We start from the raw sequence: 22,228 nt of genomic DNA on the forward strand, positions 1-22,228 counted from the left end.
CCAACTAGCTCTGCCCAGTGTTAGACACTATGATCACCCAAGAGAGGAAGGAAATGCCACACCTAGAGTGTCTACCATATGCTGGACCCTATGCCAAAGAGAGTCTGTGGTCATGGGAACATGTGTGAACCTGCACATATATGCATGCACACACCCCAGACGCACATATACACACACACTCTAGCTAGATTATTCCCAGGCCTGGTACTCCTGGGTCAATGAGACCTAGAGACAGCCAGAACAGGTATTTGATGGTACAGTATTCAATATGGGTAGTTAGGGGAGGGGGAGAGGCTGGAGGTTACTGAGCCCACTGAAACTAGGTCTCAAGAACCTAGACTGTCCAAGCCGGGAGGAAGGGACGTCAGAGATCTCCCATTCCTGCCACTACCAGTGATTTATATTTGTTAACAGAGTGGGTCCAGGCTGAGAAGTGGTGTATCCTGCCAGCCTCCACAGGCTCTGGAGCCCAAGCTACCTCTTTGGGTTCCAGGGACTCAGGGTGAACATCCATGAACTTTCCCACACTACCCCATCACTTTTGGCCTGACTTAGTTCTACTTAACTCCCCGGTAAGGGAAATGAACAGGAAATTAAAGATAAGTAGGCAGTTTGAGAGGATTAAGGATAAGGGAGAGCAGCATAATTATGTCATAGTTGCTATCAGACAGGAGAGCACACCAAAGGAAATGTAAATGGCCTCAAACCAGCCCATTACAAGAACAAGGGCAAGGCCAGCAAGCAGATAACAGAATCCTGAGTGTGAGACAAAAACATTAATCACCCAACAAGACTGCTACCCCAGCCTGGCCTAGCAAGGCAATGGGCCCAAGGATAGGAAGGCAGAGAAGGGTGCTGAACAACCTGTGTGGGGCAAAGAAGCAGCTCTGTGCCTGTTGGCCTGGTGGAGCCTCTGGCACAAGGAGGAAGGAGGTATTGCTGGGCTTGGCAGCTGGCATCTCATGGCCTGGGAGCTAAGCCAACTCTTTCTGCATTCTAATGGAAGAACTTTGAGCCCAAGGACTTCAAGCATGAAGGATCCTTGGTCAGTATCATATATTGGAAAGTTCCCTGGACTGTGAGTCAAGAGGCCTAGGTTCCATTCTCAGTCCTGTATCATCCTAGCTGTGTGGCCTTGGACAAATCATTTCCCCTCTCTGAACTTGTATCCTCATGTCTACAATGAATGGGCTTTTGAAGAATAAAATGAAATAATAACAACCAACATTAATTGAGCAATTCCTCTGTGTACTGGGAGAAGGATTGGCAGATTTTTTTCTTCTGTAGGGGACCAGAGAATAAATATTTTATTTTATTTTAATGTTTTAGAGACAGAGCAAGAGACCGTCACCCAGGCTGGAGTGCAATGATGTGATCATAGCTCACTGCAGCCTTGACTTCCTGGTCTCAGGCAATCCTCCTACATCAGCCTCCCGAGTAGCTGGGGCTACAGGCGCACACTATCATGCCCAGCTAATATTTTAATTTTTAATAGAGATGAGTTCTCACCATGTTGCCCAGTCTGGTCTTGAACTCCTGGCCTCAAGTGATCCTCCTTCCTTAGCCTCCCAAAGCACTGGAATTGCAGGTGTGAGCCACTGTGCCTGGTCGAAAGAAATATTTTAGATTTCACAAGCCAACAGTTTCTGTTGCAACTGCTCAACTCTGCTGTTGTAGCACAAAATTAGCCATGGAAAATAGGCAAATAGCTGGGCATGGTGGCTTGTACCTTTAATCTCAGCACTTTGGGAGGTCAAGATAGGTGGATCATTTGAGGTAAGGAGTTTGGGACCAGCCTGGCCAATATGGTGAAACTCCATCTCTACTAAAATACAAAAATTACCTGAATGTGATGGTGCATGCCTGTAGTCTCAACTACTCGGGAGACTGAGGCACGATAATTGCTTGAACCCGGGAGGTGGAGGTTGCAGTGAGCCAAAATTGTGTCACTGCACTTGAGTCTGGGCATCAGAGCAAGACTGTCAAAAAAAAAAAAAGAAAGAAGGAAGGAAAGAAGGAAAGAAAGAAAGAAAGAAGAAAGAAAGGAGGGAGAGAGGAAGAAAGAAAGAAAGGAAACAGGTAAACAAATTAACATGACTGAGTACCAATAAAACTTTATTTACAAAAGTAGGCAGTAAGCCAGACTTGGCCTTCTGGTTGTACTTTGCTAACTCTTGAGCTAGACTCTGAAAGCACTTTATTTTCATGATCTCATTTAATCCTCAAATGAGATCGTGATGAGGAAACCGAGGCACAGAGCAGTCAAGTAACTTGCCCAATGTCATAAAGCTAGGAAATGACAGAGCCGGTATTTGAACCTAAGCAGTTTGGCTCCCGAACCCATGGTCTTAACCTTTACACTACATGCCTTCCAGACTAAGAACAATGATAATTATTATAACAATACTAATCGTTGCTTGCATTTCCATAGGACTTTACACATTCCCAAAAGAGCTCTCAGAAATACCAACAGTTCTCCCTGAGGAGTCATGACCTACTGGTGTGTCACAATCAATTGCACAGTGTGTCAAAAGTCATTTGTTGCTAATAATAGTTGTAAAAAATGATTTACTGCTGTTTTAATAAACGAGAGTTGACCCAATGTTATCCCTCTAATAATGTCCTTCTCACTCACTTGCATTCAGATATGCTTCCTGGAAAAAGAGCAAAAGCGCTGGCGTTTCAGCCGCCTTGCCAGGAATGCTGGGGAGGATGGCATTCAGAGGCTTGCTGTCTGCCAATCACTCAGAGAGAAGCAGGGGAAAGGCAAAGAATGGCAGCTACACCCCACCCCCCTGGATTGTCATCAAGGCTGGGGGACTCGAGATGATTAATCCATTGGACAGCTGAAGAAATCGAGGCTCATAGAGATGTAGTGAGGTGCCCAAGGTCACATGACTGGAGTATGAGGCATAAGCGATATGTCAATGGGAAGATCAAGTGTTACGTTAGAGAAAAAGACAAGGAGCCAGACAGAATGCTGTTTAAATCCCGACTCCACCACTTACTGCATGGCCAGAATCTCTCTCATCAGGCCTCAGTTTCCATATCTGTAAGACGGGGATCCTAACTGTACCACACCTGACGGGGTCTGTTGCAAGGATTCATTGAGAGAATAATAAACATCTGACTGCCGAGCCAGGCTGTCTAGACTGGAAAAGAGAAGATTTGGTGAGAAGAAAGGGGAAGAGAACTTACATCGAAGGAGCAGCTATCATGTGCCTGGAAAGCTCCCAAAGCTGTCTCCAAAAAACTCTCCCAGCAACTCAGAGATAGGAAGAACTGTTTCCATCAGACAGATAAGGAAACTGAGTCCTGGGGTCACCCAGCTAAAAGGTGATGTGGACAGAATTGGAAGCCAGGTTTCTCTATGACTCCACAGCACTATAAGCATTGGCAGCCTTCAGTCATGTGAGTGGAGCACCAAATGGGAAAGCAGAGGGGTTCCTACTTCCAACAAAGACGCATTGAGCACTTCCTATGTGCCAGGCATTGTTCCAGGCACTGAGGATACAACAGGACAAAGTCCCTGCCCCCATGGAGCAAAACTAAGTCCACTTTGCCATCTCTTCCAGTTTGTGGTGTCATTCCAGCTCTGTCATGATCCTGGGCCAAGGGTCTGTTCTCTACCTCAGTTTACCCCCATCATAAACCCTTCCCAAGGGAAATAAAAAGGAAAATTGTTTACCCCAAAGCTTGCCTCTGCCCCATTCCCCACCCCAAACCATGGTGTCCCGTATGGCTTCCTGTCCAGCGAAGAACAAAGGCTGGAAGAACTGCTTCTCTGGGACATCATGTGCCTCCTCCCAGAGTGTGGGGTCTGAGGACCCGGCTTGGCCTGGACCTGACCTTGATGAGCTGTCCCTCAGAACAATGGTCAGAGGCGTCTCCCCCAGGACTCTGACCAAGGATGGGAAGTAGGGCTCAAGGCAGGCTGGCCTGGGCATTGTTTAGAAGGCACATTTCCTGGTTGAGCTGGCAGCCAGAGCCCCTGGGACACTGGAGTGGGTCCAGGAGGGCCTGCATCTTTCTTCCTCTCCTCCAGAACAAAGCTGCTGTTTCGGCTCCCATCTTCCCTTGGAGGAGGCCCCAGGCTGCAGAGCTGAGCTCTGCTTCATGCAGCCCAGGGCAGAACACGGGCTTGCACACACCCACACTGCCACACAGGGGTGCCTACCCTGAGCCAGGAGACTCAACCCATCCAACAGCACACATGCAAGAGGCTGGTGAAAGCCAGCAGCCGGGCAGTGGGGCAATGGGACACCTCAGACAGTCGAGCGTGAACAGACTGTCGGCAGTATATTCCTCCAACAGTCAGCCCAGGGAGCCAGCGGTCCATGGGTGCACATGCAACAGCAAGGTAAGGTGGCACTCAGCTAGGCTGGGGCCCGGACAGCTGGCAAGGCAGGTGAGCCACCAACCGGCCTGTTCTTCATTCACACTAGACCTGAATGGGAGCTGCGGGCACAGCCCCGTGGTGAGCACCGAGGAGGGGGTGAATACCAAGGCATCTAGGCAACCAAGAGAAAGGACTAAACCCTCAGCAATGCAAAGAACTCACCCCCCACTCCCTGCCCCGCCCCACCCTGCTCCTTTGATCACACACACACACAGACCAGCCCTGGCCCTGCCCTCCACATGTCCACATTTCTTCTGTATCCCCCACCACACACACACCACATCTGGGGAAGGGCGCTGGGCCTTTGGGCCTCACCTCTGTGTGAACCTCTCCTTTGATCACCACATCAGCCACAGGGAGGGAGAGAAGTTGTGGAGAGAGAAGGGGGAGGAGAAATTCTCCCTTTCTTTGCCCCTAATTGTACAGCTCACTGAGGCTCAGAAAAGGCAAGCCTCTTGCTGAAGGTCCTCCAGCAAAAGATGAAACCAAAGGGCTGAGCCCTGACCTTCCACGGGCCAAGATCTCAAGGAATCCCATAGTATCAGCTGGAAAGAACTGGGGAGTGTGCCCCGGGATGACAGAGAGGCAGAGAGCCACCTGTTTTTTCTTCTTCATCCTAGCCATGTAGACACATATACCACCCCTCCTATTACAGCCCTTGACTGTTTACAAAGTGCTGCCCATACGTTCCTTCATTTAATCCTCCCCACAACCCCGGGTGGAAGGCATTATTCTCAAGCCCATTGTACTGATGGGCAAATTGAGGCTGGCACAGATAAAGTGACTTAGTTGCCCCAGATCACCCAGCAAGGAAGACGAGACACTAGGATTTGATGTCGGGCCTGAAGCACTAGGACCCTTAGGTGGCCCCTCCATTTTCAGTGACAAACTCTGAGAAGGCCTGGCCTGCTGCAAACAAAACTTGAGTGTGCAGCTGAATCGGTACTGACTGACCTACTGGTTCCTAGGATACTAACGAACACTAGCCAGCCAGACCTCTGGGCAGTCCCCAGCCCTGACACCTTGTCTGTAATACCCACAGTCCCTGTCTCTCCCATACCCTCTACTGGAATGCTACCTGTTTGGCATCAGGAGCAGGGGTCTGGGCCCGCTTCCCAGCACCCTGGCTCCTGGAGTCAAGCTACCCGTTAGCTCCTGTCCCTGCTCAGCCTATGACATGGCTCAGGGGCCAGCGGCTGGAGTGGTACTGGGGAGGGGAGCGTGAGTCATCTCCAGGCCAGGAAGCACAATGTTTGGCAGGGTTCCTGGGCCCAGCTAAGGAAGGAACAGGAGCATTGAGTTACAGAGCCGGCCTAGGCCAGGGAAGAGGTGGTGAGGAAGGGGGCACTGGTGAGTCCATGGAGATGGGAAACTAACAGCAAACCAGGGGCCACAGGCTCTAGGCAGGGGAAAGGACCCAGGCAGCCTCAGAGGCACCTGGCTGGGGGAAGGGAACACAGAGAAGCCAGCTTCCTTCCCAAGCCAGCCCCCCTCAGCCAGGGCCCTCTCTCCCTGCAGAGCTGTGTGACAGCTGGGGCACTTCCAGAGAAGGGAACCCCCTCGACCCCATAGGGGGAGGGCGCCACCTCCCGCCGCCTCCCTCTACCTCTTCCTGTCACGTCCTTGGCCACCAGTGTTTCAAAATATACTGGCTCTTGGCTGGCTGTTTACTTAGGAATCAAAAACATCAAGTTTCAAATTCATTCCCACAGCTTTAGCTCTCACCTCTCGGCAGACCAATCCAGTCTAAACTGCTCTCCTGAGCTCCAAGCCCACAGAGTTGACAGCCTACTCCATCTGTCCTCCACAGGGGTGACCCCCAGATACTTTTAGCTCAACAGAACCTAAACTAAAACTCCTCTCTCCCTCACCCATCCACCACCCCTGAAAAAAAATCCAATCTCTGTCTCTAGGAGGAATGTCACCATTCTTCAGCTGGGCATCACTCTTAATCCCTCCCTGCCTTCCTCCTGCCTTCCTACCTGCCTTCCACATTTACTGAACATGTGCCAGGCACTGTGCAAGGAGGTGGAGAATGGCAATGAGCAAGTCAGTCATGATCCCTGCCTTCCTTCAGCTTACAGTCTTGTCAGAGTAACCAGAAAATTGCTGGGCAGGTTACTAAGGACTGAGATGAGAATAGTACAAGGGACTGAGGGAGCCCATAAGAGAACTATCTGATTCTGGCTTGGCGTAGGGATCATGGAACACCTTCCAGAAAGCTGACTGAGCCCCAGCACGTAGGGTCATTGAGTTAGGCTTAGGGTTTGGGGATGGGGAAGGCTGGAGTATCCCAGGTAGAGAGAAGAGCAGATGCAAAGGCCAGAGGTAAGGGGCTGGGGGTGGCGGTGCAGGTGTCTTGCAGCGATCAGTGAAGCAACTGAAAGAAGTCACAGTAGAGAGAGAGCTGAAGCTAAGAATTGGGAGGTGGGGGCCATGCCCGGTTGGAGATGAGCACCCGGGCCTTGCAGGCCTTTGGAAGGGGTTTAGCCTTTATCCTAAGTGTCAGGAGCCATTTGAATGTTTTAATCAAGTAAAACTCTGATGTGAGTTTCCAAATTGCAGTCTTCTTCACCCTGCCTTTCAAATTGTCTAGCTCCACAGTGGCTCTCCAACACTGACTGTGCCTTCTTTCACCAACCTCGTGGGCTCAGTCCATTGCACAGCCTCTACGTGGTCCCTACTTCAGGTCATGGATCCACCCATGCCCCAAGGCAGCCTCCAACCAAGAAGGGAGCTGAAGTTGTACATGTACACAAACAGAGCCAATCTCATCCTATCACTTACCCTGCTTCAAGTACAGCCATAGCGCCCCGTGACTTTGGGGATAAAGTCTGGTCTCTCAGCCAGGTGAACACACAGCTCTTCCCCTCTCTGCCTTCAGCACCACCTCTGGCCTACTTACCCTGGGTGCTCTGCTCACAAGGCCCAGTGCAGCATGTCCCAGACACAATGCACCTCTGGGCATTCATCCTCTTGCTGATTTATTCTTCTCTGATTTCTCTCTCATGCTTCAGGGTATGACTCTAATGCTACCCACATGCTATTTCCCAACCCTCTTCCTTTCCCTTCACAAAGTCAGGTGCTCTCTGGAGCCTGTCTGTAATTGAATGTACTACCCGCCACCCAACCCTACCAGGGATAACTCTATGCTGTGTGAATCTCACACTCAGCTTCATTCTGCTTCTGCCTCTGCTCTGTCCCTCTGGCAACAGCTTGCCAGCTTAGGCCCCAGGAATCTACCCTGATGCCCAGATCTGGCCTAGCCTACCTGCTTCCTTGCAGCTTTACCGCGAGACTCTGTCTGAGCTGTGGCCTCTCCAGTCTTCACTCCCAGCAGCCCCTGGGTTTAAGAAGTCTTCCTGCTCAGAGAATCCCATCAAAATCTGACCTTGCTTTCTCAGGCCTCCCCTCCTCCCAGCACTCAGTAGCTGAGAAGTGCCGAATGGAATTTCCTAACCTGTGATCAGGGCTTGCCTAGCCCAGGAGAGAAGCAGAGGCTGGTGGGGGGTTCTCCCTGGAGGGGCAGGACCGCACTCTGGAATGGATACCCAGTTGCTATTTTTGAGGGACAGATAAAGTTTGTCCCATGGTGAAGAAACCAACCTTCCCCTCACATGCCCAACACTCTCCTTTTCCTGGCCCGGAAGCCTGTTCAAGTTCAGGGGCTGATTGGATTTAAGCAATACAGAGAGCTCTGGACATTCACACATGTTTCCCAAACTAGGGCCAGCTCAGGAAGCCGAGGGCTCCCTGTGCTCCTCCTCAACATCCATGCTGCTGAGCCCCTCTCTCTGCATCAGCTTGGGGCCTCTGGGCTGCTTTCAGGAAGCGGGGCGCTTCTGTATAGCCCAGTTTGGAAAGGAGAGGAGGGGGAGAGATAGCTTGATATGGATTTTTGTGGTTGGAGGTGATTGGAATCCCAGCTGTGTGCCCCAGTCCCCTCCCCCATCCTCCAACAGCACCCCTCCTCCTTCAGAGATGGGCAGGGGAAATGAAGGGGAGAGAGGAGCTCTCCTTGCCTCTCAGTGCTCAAACATACCCCATAAGCGTAGCAGCCAAATTTGCCAAAATGACCAGCAGGCCCCAGGGCCTGACAGTGGAGCCAAATATTTCAGGCAAGGACCATCTCGGGTGATTTGGGGATATCTGTGGGGTCTGTCCTTATAAACTTTCCCCAGAGAGGAGGTTCTCAACCCTGGCTTCACATTAGAATCACCTGGGGAGATTATAAAATGCTGATGCCTAGACCCCAGCCCCAGAGGTTCTGTTCTAATTGGTCTAGGCAAGAGCCCAGGTGTCGGTGAGTTTCAAGAACTCATCCGGTGTTTCTAATGTGCATGCAGGTCTGAGGGCCCTCACTTTACAGCAGGATTTCCCAGTCTCAGCCCTATTGACATTTTAGACCAGATCATTTTTGCTATGTGAGGGTGTAGGATTTTTAGCTGCATCCTGGCCTCTACCTACCAAATGCCTCTAGCAGCCACCTGTCTTCTGCCCCCCATATGTGACAACCAAAAACGTCTCTAGGCACTGTCAAATGTGCCCTGGGGTGCAAAATCCTCTCTGATTGAGAACCACCACCTTAGTGTTAGGGACAGCCTTGAGGTGACTGAGAGTCCCTTCAGAGCAGCTGCACTGTCCTACCTTCCTCCCTGGCCTAGTACTCCGGGCAGTCAGTCAGTGAGCTCTCTGGGCCTGGCCCTGCTCTGGGGAAGGCTGGGAGCACACAAAGAATCTGACCTCATTCTTGTCTCTAGGGATACAGAACTGAGAAATCAAAGGTCAGAGCATACTTGCGGATCTAGGAATTCTGGGTCTAATCAGACTTACTCTATGACCTTATATATTTCACCCACTATTTGGCAAATGTTTATGACCACCTGTCAACCACCAGCCATTGTGTTGGGCTCTGAGGGCTTAGCAATGAACTGACAGACACTGTCCCTGCCATTGTGGGGCAGAGGGTCAGCAATCTCTTTTGTAAAGGACCAGATAGTAATTATCTGGGGCTTGACTGTCTCTGCCACAACTACTCAACTCTGCCATTGCAGCATGATAGCAGTCATAGACAACATGTAAATGAATAGACATGACTATGTTCCAGTAAAACTTAATTTACAAAAACAGGCAGTGGGCCAGATTTGGCCTGCAGGCTGTAGTCTCCCAGTCCCTAGTTTAGTTGCGGGGGTTGGTGGGGTCAGGGCAGGGGGAAATGGAAGGGGGACAAGCAGGTACTTAAGTATTTACAATCCATGATGAACCATGCTGTGATAGGAACTTGACAGGGCAGCAGAGGAGGGTAGTAGAGGGGGATAAGAGCCCACAGGAGGGGCACCTAGCCCAGACTGGAGGAGAGGATAAGTCTGGGAAGGCCTCCAGTAAGAGGTGGCACTGGAGCTGGCTCCTAAAAGACGCATCAGGGGCTGGGCATGGTGGCTCACGCCTGTAGTCCCAGCGATTTAAGAGGCCGGGATGAAAGGATCGCTTAAGGCTGAGAATTCAAGACAAGCCTAGGCAACACAGCAAGACCCTATCTTTAAAAGAAAAAGTAAAAATTAGCTGGGCATGGTGGTACACAACTGTAGTTCCAGCTACTAGGGAGGCTGAGGCAGGAGGATCGCTTGAGCACAGAAGTTCAAGGTTACAGAGAGTTGTAATCATACCACTGCACTCTAGCCTGGGTGACAGAGCAAGACCCTGTCTCAAAAAAAGAAAAGAAAAAAGGGACACATCAGAGTAATCTATACTCTGAAGTCTGAAGGCTGAGGAGGAGGTGGCCATGTCAAGGGTGAAGGGAAAGGTATTGCAGCCTGGGCAAAGCTCAGCAGCAGATGAGGCCTGGCACATTCCATACAGCAGGGAGGAGAAAACACAAGAGAGAAGGGGAGCAAGGGGAGCTCTTGCAGGGTCTCTACATTTGTTCTCAATCTCTGAGAAGCCACTGGGGTTGCTGAGCGGGAAGTCATATGATCTGCTTCGCCTTGTGAAACCTTCCCTCTAATTACCTTGTGGTAAATGGACTGGTGAATACGGTTCACCTGTAAGTGGACAGCCATGAACACGGTTGGAAGTCGGAAGAGAGGGAAGGAGGCAACCACAGGCAACAAATGATGAGGCCTGGACCAGGGTGGAGGCTGTGGAGCTGGAGAGAGAAGAAGGTGGACTCAGCGTGCCTTGGAGGTAGAAGGGGCAGGCTTTGGAAATTGATTCAATGTGATGAGGGTGGGAGAGAAAGAGGTGTAGAGGATGACTCCAGCATTCTGGTGAGGATGTGGTATGGCACAGGGAACACAAGGAAAGGAACAGATTTAGAGAGGATAGCAGCTAATGGATTTCACTGGGACATATTGAACTGGAGGTGAGTCAGGGGGCATGCTGATGGGGATGACCTGGAGGCAATTAGAAATACTGTCCTTGGCCAGGCACAGTGGATCACACCTGTAATCCTAGCACTTTGGGAGGCTGATTTGGGATGAATGCTTCAGCTCAGGAGTTCAAGACCATCTTAGGCAACATGGCAAAACCCCATCTCTATAAAAAATACAAAAATTAGCTGGGTGTGTTGGTACATACCTCTCAGCTACTCAGGAGATTGTGGTGGGAGGATCGCTTGAGCAGGGGAGGTCCAAGCTGCAGTGAGCCATGATCTTGCCACTTCACTCCAGCCTGGGTGACAGAGTGAGCATGGTTTCCAAAGAAAGAAAGAAATGACATACTATTTTTTAAGGCCAAGATCAGAGAGAAGAACTTCCCTCAGGAGAGAAAAAGAAGGGGAGCAGGGAAAACGGAAGAGGGTCTAGAGATCCGAGGACCTCCAATAGCAAAGAGATTGTGAAACAGTGGCCAGAGGGTTGGGGAGAAACACAGGAGAGTATTCAAGCTCTTTCCTCTCTCTGGCCCTCTCAGGTTTCTTCTCAGAACACTGAGAAGTTCTGGTTCAACCACCTCCAAGATTCATCCTGTTCTGTGGGCACAGCATCTAGTGACACAAGACAAGACAGCAGCAAAGCTGTCTGGGAGCACAGGAAGTCCTTAAGCTTTTGGGAATCAGAAGAGGCGTCACACCTCTGAAGAATGAGGAGGACTTCCACAAGCCCAGGAGATGAGAAGAGGTGGAAGTGGGAGGAGTGGGACCAGATGGGGTAGACATTCCAGACCAAAGGAACTGGGTGAGGTAAAATAGCAGAGGCAGGAAAACGCAGAGTGCTTTGGAAACCATGAGTAGTCAGTCTATAGTACTGGGGCTTAAGATGCTGGGAGTGGGATGGGGGAGGTGGGGTGATTATATAGAAGATTAAAGGGACAGTAGGTATGGTCTGATGGATTTGACTCTTATGTCAGTATCACAGCTGCTTGACCTAGAAGTTGTCACTGGATAGAGCCTCAGTTTCCTCATTTGCACCAACACTCAATCTCCCTTCTGGGGAGGAAAGGAAAGAAGGGCCTTTCAGGCTGTGAAGTTGGTGTGTCTTCAGCTCCTGTCTTCTAGAAAGATACCATAGATGGGAAATGCCACTTCCAGGTGGCAGCATTTGTTGCCTGTGTCTGCCTCCTTCCCTCTCTTCCTGGCCAAGAAGTCATGCACAGGGACTCTGGCCCCTTCTTTTTGTCTGTGCCAACTCTGCTTCCCAGTTAAGGGGAAGGAGCCGAGAGAAAAGGTACTCTGGACCAGGCTCCGTAAAAACCTCATAGAGACCTTTCCCCCAAAGCAATTCCCATTCCTGCCCTTGCTAGCCACCTCCTGCCTCACTTGGGTAGCTTCAAAACGAAGGGAAGATATGAAAGGCCATTCATTTCCTGGGTGAGTACTATGGGCCCAACCTGGTGCTTTTCATAACATCCCCATTTCACAGATGAGAAAATGGCCAGGCAGCCAGAAAGCAGGAGAACCAGGACTAGAATCTAGGGCCCTCCAACTCCCAAGCTTATGCTTGCCCTTGTTGCTCCAGCAGCTGTATTGCCTCCCAGAATGCCCCTGGCTGTGGGTCTAGAGAGGCCTCTGCTGACTCCTTTGCTCTAGATGGCTTTTAGGTTCCCTTTATGATCTTCCTCCTTCTTCCCTTCATCTGCCCTGTCCATCCCTGGCATGTGCTCCTTCCAGCCAGCCCTGAAGCCAGTGGATATCCACTCCACTGGGATGGAGACAGATGACTTTAGAATAATTGGAGTGTCCTTCCCATAACCTTGAGCTCTGGCAAGGCTGACTTCCCTTGTGGTGAGAGGGGCTAATGACAGCTGAGTGGTAAAAGGACACACACACACACACACACACACACACAAACACAAACACACACATGAGCCACGTCAGAGTAGGCATGGCCAGGATATCCCAGCCGCCTGCCAGGGCAGCTGACTCCCCCTCCTCATGCAGACAGCTGGGAATCCCCCTGTCAAGTGGCAGACCTCAGCCACCACCCTACCTCCTTTTCAGCCAGCCAGGAACACCCCTGCCGACTGACGGGGCACAGTCATTTCCTAATGTCTCTGACAGATCCCCAGGTCACTCTTGCCAACGGATGGGACACAGACGCCTCCTCCAACCTCTGTCAGATGCGGAGGACCATAAACAATATTGGTGAGTTGGACAGAGCTCTGAGGGACACAGAACTCTCAGGAGTCATGGGAGGCCACATATACAAAGATACCAGCCTCTCCAAGGCTTGGGCCCTGATGAACACCAGTGCCACCAGGCCCCACGCTGTGCCAAATGTAGCAGGCAAGGGGAAATGGGGGAAGCTGCCTGATGTCTATGGAGAGTCTGGGTCCCTGATGGCCCAGCAGACTCTTCTAATTCAGACTGCATTCAGGGTGCATTCACACGTGCGCACATGCACACACATACCCACAGGCCCCTGGCCCTGAACTACTTCAACACACAAGTTCTGATGCCAACGCTGAGCAAGGCTCTGGAATAGGCACTAGGGTAACAGAAAGGAGTCAGAAAAGCCCCACCTTCACTGAGCTCACAGGCTGGTGAAAACCCTATATATAGGTGATAAGCCAAATGGGATCCTAGGTCCAGCTGCAAGAACTATTGTGTCTAGAAGGAGCAAGGCGATGTTCTAGTCCTCTGCAGCCTTGCCAAGACCCCACCTGGGGGAATTTGTCCAATTATGGGCCCCACACATGAAAGGACCACAGACCAAACTCTGTGAGGACAGTTGGAGGTACAGCGGCAATTTGGCCTGGAGAAGGCTGAACTCTGAATTCAGACTTCTGAAGGGCTGTCACGGAGCAGAGGAGATGAGTTAGGTAGCAGCCCTGATGGAAAGCCACAGGAAGACCAATTTCAGATGCAACGTCTAACAGACAGCTATGCTGCGATAAAACAGGATGTCATTGGAGGAAGGGAGCTTCCCATCACTGGAGACATACAAGCAGAGCGCAGGTGTACAGGAAGCTGCAAAGGGGATTCAAGCACCAGTTGGGGGCCAGAACTAGATGGCCTCTAAGGATACTTCCAACCCTGAGATTCCATGACTCTGGGATTCAAATCCAGCCTCTTCATGCTACAGATGAGGCCCAGAGAGAGGCAGGAACAGGCTCAATGTCACACAAAGCGTTAGTAGTACTCAGAGGGCTAGACCCAGGATTCCTCACTCCCTATCTTGGATCCTCCCACTCCTCAGACTGTCTCAGCCAGAACAAACCTCCTTGGCGTATCCAGAAGCTCCCCTCCCCATCCCGCATCCTGGGTGGCCTGACACCCGCAGTCTTCTTTCCCAGCCTGGCCTGGGCTCAGCTGATGGATGAGCTCCTTGTTGGACTGCCTCTGGCTCTGGCTCTGGCTCCACAGATGGACGCTCTCAGGCCTGCTGGCTGAAAGGAAATCCACATTTGTCCTGGAGCCAGATGTGGAGCTAAGGGAAGTGGAGAAATGGGAGACCCAGGGCCTGGAGTGGGATATAGAACCTGGGGGCCGGGGCTGGGACCCACAAGCCTCACAAGCCCCTCAATGCCTGGTCCACAGTAGGTGTTCAATAGATTGTTATTGAAGGTGAGAGGGAGGAAGGGAGGGAGCCTTCTCTGTAGTAGGGACATTGGAAGCTCCAGTGAGTGAAGCTAAGGGCCCCGAAGACCCCAGTAGAAATTCAGAGGCCCTGAACACGGGTCTTTGGCAATCTCTCTTTCATCTGAGACTTCTCTAAACCTCATCCTGCACACCCACCACCAGCCCAGCCTTGCTTCCCTGAGAAGAATCCTGCAATGCAGCCTTTTCCCTCTACTCCCGCTCTGCCAAAAATAGAAGACTTCTGTCCTACCCATCATAAACAGCAGGGTTAAAGTGGTAAATGATACCTGTGAAGAGTTTCTTCTTGTCCTGAAGAATGCTGCCAAAAAAAAAAAAAAATCTATACCTGTATGTAACCCTTCACATTTCACAAATGATAAAATGGAGGTTTGGGGGTTTAGAGAGCAGAAAAGGTTGGCCCAAGGTGACCCAGTGACAGGACTAGAACGCTAAGTTCCAGTGTCCCAGTGCACAGATATTTCCACACCATCTCCTCTACATGTTCTGGTGACAAACCACTTTCAGCTGTCTCCTGGGCCCTTTGCAGTTGCAGATGAGGTGAGCATTATTGCCTTCATTTTAAGAAAAAGGAAACCAAAGCCAAGAGACTCTCAGTGACTCTCCATCTACCTCTCCTTCACAACCAACAATGCAACGTGTGTTAGCTGGGGGAGAGGTGGTACTAGAGATGATGACTTAACTCAGAAAAGTGACCCTAATGCTGGACTTCCAGGCACCATTTCAGGCCCATGACAGAGATATGTGGAACGGCCATTCCAAAACACCACTCCACGGATACGCTGCTTAAGAAGCATCTGAGGAATTGACAAGTGCGTGCATGTGAGAGAGAGTACATGTGCACACATGCACATTTGTGTGTTCTTGAGCTCTACTGTAAAACATTCTGATTCCATAGCCATTAAGTGGGCCCAGGAGTCATTCTTTTTAACAAGTGTCTCCAGAGAACCTGCTGTATAGCTAGGTATGGAAGCAACCAGTTTAGGGTAGCCAGAGCCTTACAGTCTAAAGGCAGGGCCAGTCCTGGTAGGAAATCTCTCTGGAGGACATGTTTGCAGGGATTTAAACCCCACTTCTGGTGATAATATGGGACAAAGGGTGTGTATGGATACTGGGTCACTAACAATCATTTATCACCACTGCCTCTTTTCTATCAGAACCCCAGTTTTGTTCACCTGCCTCTGAGCAGCCAGCACATGGGAGGCTGCCCTATAGGGGCTGCACCTTGGTTAGTCTAAGCCAGTGGTTCATACCTCTGACTGCATATTTAACTCACTCGCGGAGCTTTGTAAAAATATTGGTACTTGGGACCCATCTCTAGAGATTAAATTGGTCTGGGAGTGCAGTCTGGGCATAGGTATATTTTTAAAGCCCCCCCACCGTGTAGCCAGGGTGGAGAATACTGGTCTAAGTCAGTCATGATAACTCCATCCTCCTTGCCATGTGGTTTGGTTCAACTTGGCATGTAACACAATTCTGGCCAATGAGAGGCACAGACAGAAAGCTTCTGGGATGTTCAGGGGAAGGCTGCCTTGTTCTTAAAACATGACACAAGGCAAAGTTGTTACTTCTTCCAGTCTTTGGATTTTGTTGAATTAGAGTGTGATACTTGGAGCTGCTGCACCCACCTTATGACCATGAAGGGACAGGCCTGAGGACAAAAACCAAGAGTTGAGACTAGTGGAGCAGAAAGATGAAAGAAATGGAGTCCTTGATGCTGAATAAACCAACCATTGAATAACCCTTCCTTAGGACTTATTCTGTGGGATAATGAATGTGCTTATTGTTGAAGGCATTTTGAGTGGACTTTTCTTGTTACTTGCAGCCAAATGCTATTCCCATTAGATGGAAGAGGAAACTGAAGATCACAGAGGTTAAGTTACAAACCAAGATCATAGAGCTAGTTAGTCACAGACCTGAGATGAAGGATACCCCCTTTACCACAACCAGACACACATACACATGCACACACACCAGCACTAAAACCCTAGGTGGTATAGTGTAGTGAAAAAAGTATTAACCTATGAGAGGAGGCCTGGAGTATGGGGATATGAGGATAGAGGCCACTTAGCAGTGATTATCAGGTCAAGTATCCTGTGGGTGTCCCCTGCCTGCCAGCAGGGGGGTGGCAGCTGGTGCCTGCTCCGGCTCCATCAGCCATTAATTAAAACTTGACAAGAAGATTAATACACAGGGGACAGTTTTAATTAGAGACTCCTGGAACGTTAGTACTGGCATGGCCCTGAGACAATGTCTGCCAGTCTCCTTATTGTATAGATGGGGAAACTGAGGTCCAGAGAGGGGAAGGGACTGGCCTAAGTTTCCTCAGGGAGTCTGTGCCTCAGGACTCTAGGTGCCCTGTGTGGCTCCCTAGCCAAGCCTCTTTCCTCTGCCCTGGGATGCCTCACAGATGGGACAGCTTTAATTAACTTATTATCCCATTCAATTTGTCACCGATTCCCAGGGCCCCAGCAAAGGCCTACAACTAAAGCTCCCTTTTGTGCAAACTCTGCCTGGCCCCAGGGGGCTGATGGGATAAGGGCAACCAATGAGGCGCCCAGGGCAGCTGAGTTTGACCACCTACTTCCCAGGGTTCAGCCCAGCCAGGGGGCTCTGAGCCTGGGAACAATCAGCCCAGAGACAGTTCGCCTTTCCCTTTTTCACTGGAGGGGGTGGGACTATCACTAATCAGTTATTCCAAGCCCTCCGTTTACAAAGAGCTGTCCATTATCTCAATTGGACAGGTTGATAGTTACATCAACCCTGATCATCAGGGTTTTACTTCTCTTAAAAATACTTCTATCATTTTTCTTTAAACTAAACATGTTCTGTATAACGAAAGTCACATAAAGCCTAAGTGTATGTGGCTGAAAGTGAATTTCTCTTCATCCCCTATACCACTCCCCAGCAGAAGCCACTGATAACAGTTTGATGTCTAGCCTTCTAAAGGCCCCCCCAACACATACACACTTAGGTCTGTTGCATTTTCCCCTATTGTCACGATCTGCCCCGCCTCAGATGGAGCTTCAGGGCACAGCGAGGAGCAGGAGAGGAGAGGTCAGTGTGGAACCCTCCAGCTGCCCAAACCTCCTGGAGACTGCCCCTAGTCTCGGACAGCCATCCATCCAGTCAGGGGCCCAGCTAGTCCATATGGCGCCTCTTTGGGCAAAACATTTAGAAAGGGTATCCTCTACTGAGCACAAACGCTGCTCACGTCCAGGGCACACAGCTCAGCCTGAGGAGCAGGAGCAGCTTTCACGTTCAAAACATCCCCCATCTCTGCTCTTCTCTGTTGACCGCCACTGTCACTGCCTTCAACCAGGCTACCACCATCCCTCTTGGGATTTCCGCGGCCCCAACCTTCCCACCAGTGTCCCCGCCTCTCATCTGCCCCTCTAAGCATCCCTCCTTGGTGCTGCCAGAAGGATTGCTGTCATAGGCAAAGCAGATTATGTCCCTCCTAAGCTAAGTCCCTCAATTACTTCCTCTTGCCTTGGGGTTAAGGCCATGTTTCTTAAGGATGACACTTAAGGACCTTCAAGTGTGGCTCTGCATCAGCAGGCTTGGATGTGAATTGAGGCTCTGCCACTTACGAGCTGCAGGACCTTGGGCAATCCATTTACCTCCCTATGTCTCAATTTCCTTATCTGGAAAATGGGAATGCTGATGATAATAACAGTATCTGCCTCATTAAGTTGTAGTGAGGAGTAAATGAGGTAATTCCGGTCAAAAGCTTAGGACAGTACCTATGAGCTATGGCCCCAGTGGCACAAGAGCACTTGAGCCCAGGGCCCCAAAGGAGCCTCAGCCTGAGCAGGCCAGAGCCCTAGCTCCATGCACATCAGAAACTGGAGCCTCAGAAACTGGAGCCAGAGTTGGGAAGGAGGGAGGGAGGGTGGGAGAAAGGGAGGTGGGAGAAATATAGGGAAGGAAGGAGGGCACTGTGAGAGAGGGTGAACCTGGCCTTGCTTCCAGGAGCTGAGAGAAAGATCTGGCTTTGGCCAGGCAGCTCATAAAGGGAGTCCTGGGAGGGAAAAGACTCCTGAGGCCCCTCCAGTCCCTGCACTGGGTCCTGGGGAGGGAAGGAGGATGGAATCCTCCAGGGCTCTATGGGGGTTCCTGAGCCTCAGTTCTCTCATCTGCAAAAAGAGGGTTTAAATTGTTTCACAGAGTGGCTGTGACAATGAAGGTAATGATGCACTGAGACCCCCCCAGTTCAATGCATGGAACATCATAGGTGCTCAGTAAACCCTTGGAGAAGGGAGAAAATGGGAGGTTGCAGACACCCAGGCCGGGGCAAAGAGTCAAATGCTACCAGCCTGCCTGCTTAGCTCCTGCTGGGGGTTTGACAAAGTGGGACACTTTCCAGGCACTTCAGGAGTGCTACTGGCTTTCTGCTGAGCCAGGGCAGGACTGGGTGGGGAAAGAAGGGAGTTTGGCTTCACCCAGGCATTGGAAAGAGGGTAGCCATGCTGTTCACTCTCTGATCCTCAATCTCCTTATCTGTCAAGTGGGAATAGAACCACCAGGCCCGCAGGTCTATTGTGAAGCTGAAATAGGATAATGAACAGAAAAACACACTATACAGATTGTGGGCAGTTAATGGTTTATCATCTACAGTATTTACAGTATCGGAGCTGTGGTTCAGAGCACTGACTTTGGAGGAAGACTGATCTAGGTAAACTTCCGCTGGGCACGGTGACTTCAGCCTGTAATCCCAGCACTTAGGAAGGCAGAGGCAGGAGGATAGTTTAAGACCTACCTGGGCAATGTAGCAAGACCCTGTTCTCCATAAAAAGGGAGAGAAAAGACCAAAAACGAAATCACTCCTGAGTCGCTCTTTCCTAAAAAAGTAGACTTAGGCAAGTCATTTAACATCCCTTAGTTTTAGTTTCCACATCTGTAAAACGGGGATTATAATATTACTACCTACTTCACAGATTTAGGAAGAAATTCTGTGAAAGCATTTGAATAAACTTCCCAGTCCATGTAAACATTTGATATGTAGCATTTTAAAAGATAATATTATTCCTCAAGGAAAAAGCACCAGTCTTAAACTTCTGAATTCCTTCCCTCAACCCTACCATTTAGCCCAGGGCATATTGAGCATACAACTAATCCTCAATAAATCTTTGTTAGCTAAGAAATCCTAGCTGGGCATGGTGGCACACACCTGTAGGCCCAGCTACTCTGAAGGCTGAAGCAGTAGGATCACTTGAGCGAGTTTGAGGCCATGGTGAGCTATGATAACACCGAGCCTGGGCAACAGAGCAAGACCCTGTCTAAACAAATAAATAAATAAAAATAAATCCTTAGATCTCAGCAACTTTACGGCATTATGGACTATCAAACCTGGAGGGACTGTTGGAGATCATTCATGCCAAGAACTTCATTATACAGATAGAAAAACTGAGGCTCAGAGAGCAGAAGGGACAGGCACCAGATGAGACTCACAAGTCCTGCAGCTAGACCTAAGACCAAGGCCTCTGGACCAGGCCTCTGGATCCTCTGCCCACCAAGGTAATTTCTGAATGGGAGACGTTTTCTCCAAGGTAGAGGGCTACTTGGTATCACCTCCCCAGAATCCCGCCAGCCAAAAGCCTACTCATTCTATTTCCTGGCCTTGCCCCAGGCCACACCTAGCTGGCGGCCTGTTCCTGCCTCGGCCTACCCCCCCACCCACAGCTCCTCAGCAGCTTAGGCCGGGTGGTCCGTAATTGCTTCCTGTCCTCACAGGCTTTGTTTGTTTGCTCTGTGGCCGCTTCCTCACACCCCAGCACACCGGAGGCGCTGACCAGCCGTGTGGGACTCCTGGGGCTCAACCCCTAGCCTGCTCTCAGATGTTGGGCCAGCCCTCCCCAGACCCACCACCTGGAGCCCAGGAACCCAGCAAGGCCCTGGAGACACCGCCCAGCCCCACAGTCAGCACTTCCCCCAGCTTCCGCCTCCCACCTTCACCCCCTGGCAGCTGGTCCTGCCCCCAGCTGAGGGAGAAGCCAAAAACTCAACAGGTGGCAGTCCATAGTGAGGCCCTGGTAGGCCTTGGGCTGAAGGAGGTGAAGCCCCCCTTCCCCTAGCCCACCCTCACTCCCATTTCCAGCCCAGTGGAACTTTGGCAGTAGGTCCAGATGACACTGCCTCATGTCAGGACTTTGAAACGGTTGGGGTTAGAATGTGGGGGGTTGGAGCGCAGAAGTGGGATGGTTACTAAGCTTGTCCCTGAAGGTTTCAGAGACTAGGATAATGAAAAACAACAACAAAACCAATGCAGTGAAACACAGACCTTGGGTTCAGACTCACAGTGCGACATGAAAGCAAGTTATTTACATTTTCTTGGCTTCCCTTTTCTCATCTGTAAAATGGGCTAATACACGGTAGCCACCCCTCTCTCCCCGCCCCACTCTGGGTTACAGTGAGGTTGAAACTATCTGGTGCGCACTGCCTGGTAGGTAGGTTGGGTAGAGAGGTCAGTAGGTAGGTAGGGTGACCAACTGTTCAGGTTTATCTGGGACTGAGCGTTTTCTCAGGATGCGGGACTTTCAGTGCTACAACTGGGACAGTCCTGAGCAAACTGGGATGAGTTGTTCACACTAGGAGCAGGTGTCAGAGGAATGTTTGTCCTGGAAGCAGGTCCCGCTGCCTACCATTGGCATCCTCTCGAATCTCCACACACCTCCACAGCCCATGATGTTCCTCTGTCTGAAAGGCTCTTCCCACAAATCTGGCCCAGACTCTTCTTCAGGAAGCCTCCTGGACTAGCATCATTTGGCTCCTTTTTCCTCATCCCCTTCCTCGCACTTATAGCCACAGTTTCCCCCACCATAACAGGCCTTCTGTCCCTCGGCCTCTCTGCCACTGGAGCCATCATCTGTCCTCTAAGCTCCCTGCACCTTCGTCTCACCTGATGCCCCCATCACACACCCACACAGAAAGCACCCCTTCTCCACTCTGTGTAGGCACATGGCCTCACTCACACCACCGCACGTGCGCTGCACACCGTGTGCATCCTAGGCACACTCACGTTCTGTGTATCTGAACCTCAGGACAAAGATTTCAGTTTGAATAAAGTACCTTCCAACCGACACTGGGATAAAGCCTCCAAATAGGGAATAGGGGATAAGCTTTTCCTCTCGGGGTAAGGCTTATAAGTAGAGAATGATGGCCAAGGGCAGGGAGCTGTCTGGGAGCAGAGAGGTGGCTGCAACGATCTCTAATGGGTCCTTGCCTCCAGTGCTTTGCTTCAAAGTCTCTGGGGTTGTTTCCTTTCCCAGAGCCCCTGCCCTTGAGGTCTAGGCAGGCCAGGCCAGGAGAAACACAGGACCGTATTCCATTTAGTTGGTTCTGGGCTGCAGATGCCGGAGGGAAGCGTGTGCTGTTGTGTGTGTGTGTGTGTGTGTGTGTGTGTCGGGAAGATTGTTGAGGAGGTTGAGGAGTGGGCGAGGCCGGGTGAACAGCCCCTTGGGGCTTGTTCTTTTTTTCCAGCTGGGGAGACACCTCCGAGCTGGCTGAGAGGCTCGGAAGGCAGGGACACAGGCACGGAGAGGACACTGCCCTCTCCCTGAGGCCCCTGCCCGCTGGCTCACACTGCCCCTCCTCAGCCCCTGAGGAAAGCGCCGTCAGCAGAATTCCTCACGCCCTGCTGCTGGGGCCATGTTTATCCAGCACAGCAAACCTCCCCAGAAGCGCCTTGGGGCGGCCTCAGAAACCCAGACTTAGAGCAGGCCAGAGAGTCCGAGTGAGGGAGACCCGAGGGACACAGAAAACGGAGAGACTGGCGAGGAGATACGGAGAGTGGA

This window comes from Aotus nancymaae, unplaced genomic scaffold (assembly GCF_030222135.1).
Source record: "Aotus nancymaae isolate 86718 unplaced genomic scaffold, 86718_ANA_hifiasm-v0.15.2.pri h1tg000081l, whole genome shotgun sequence".
NCBI classification, from domain to species: Eukaryota; Metazoa; Chordata; class Mammalia; order Primates; family Aotidae; genus Aotus; species Aotus nancymaae.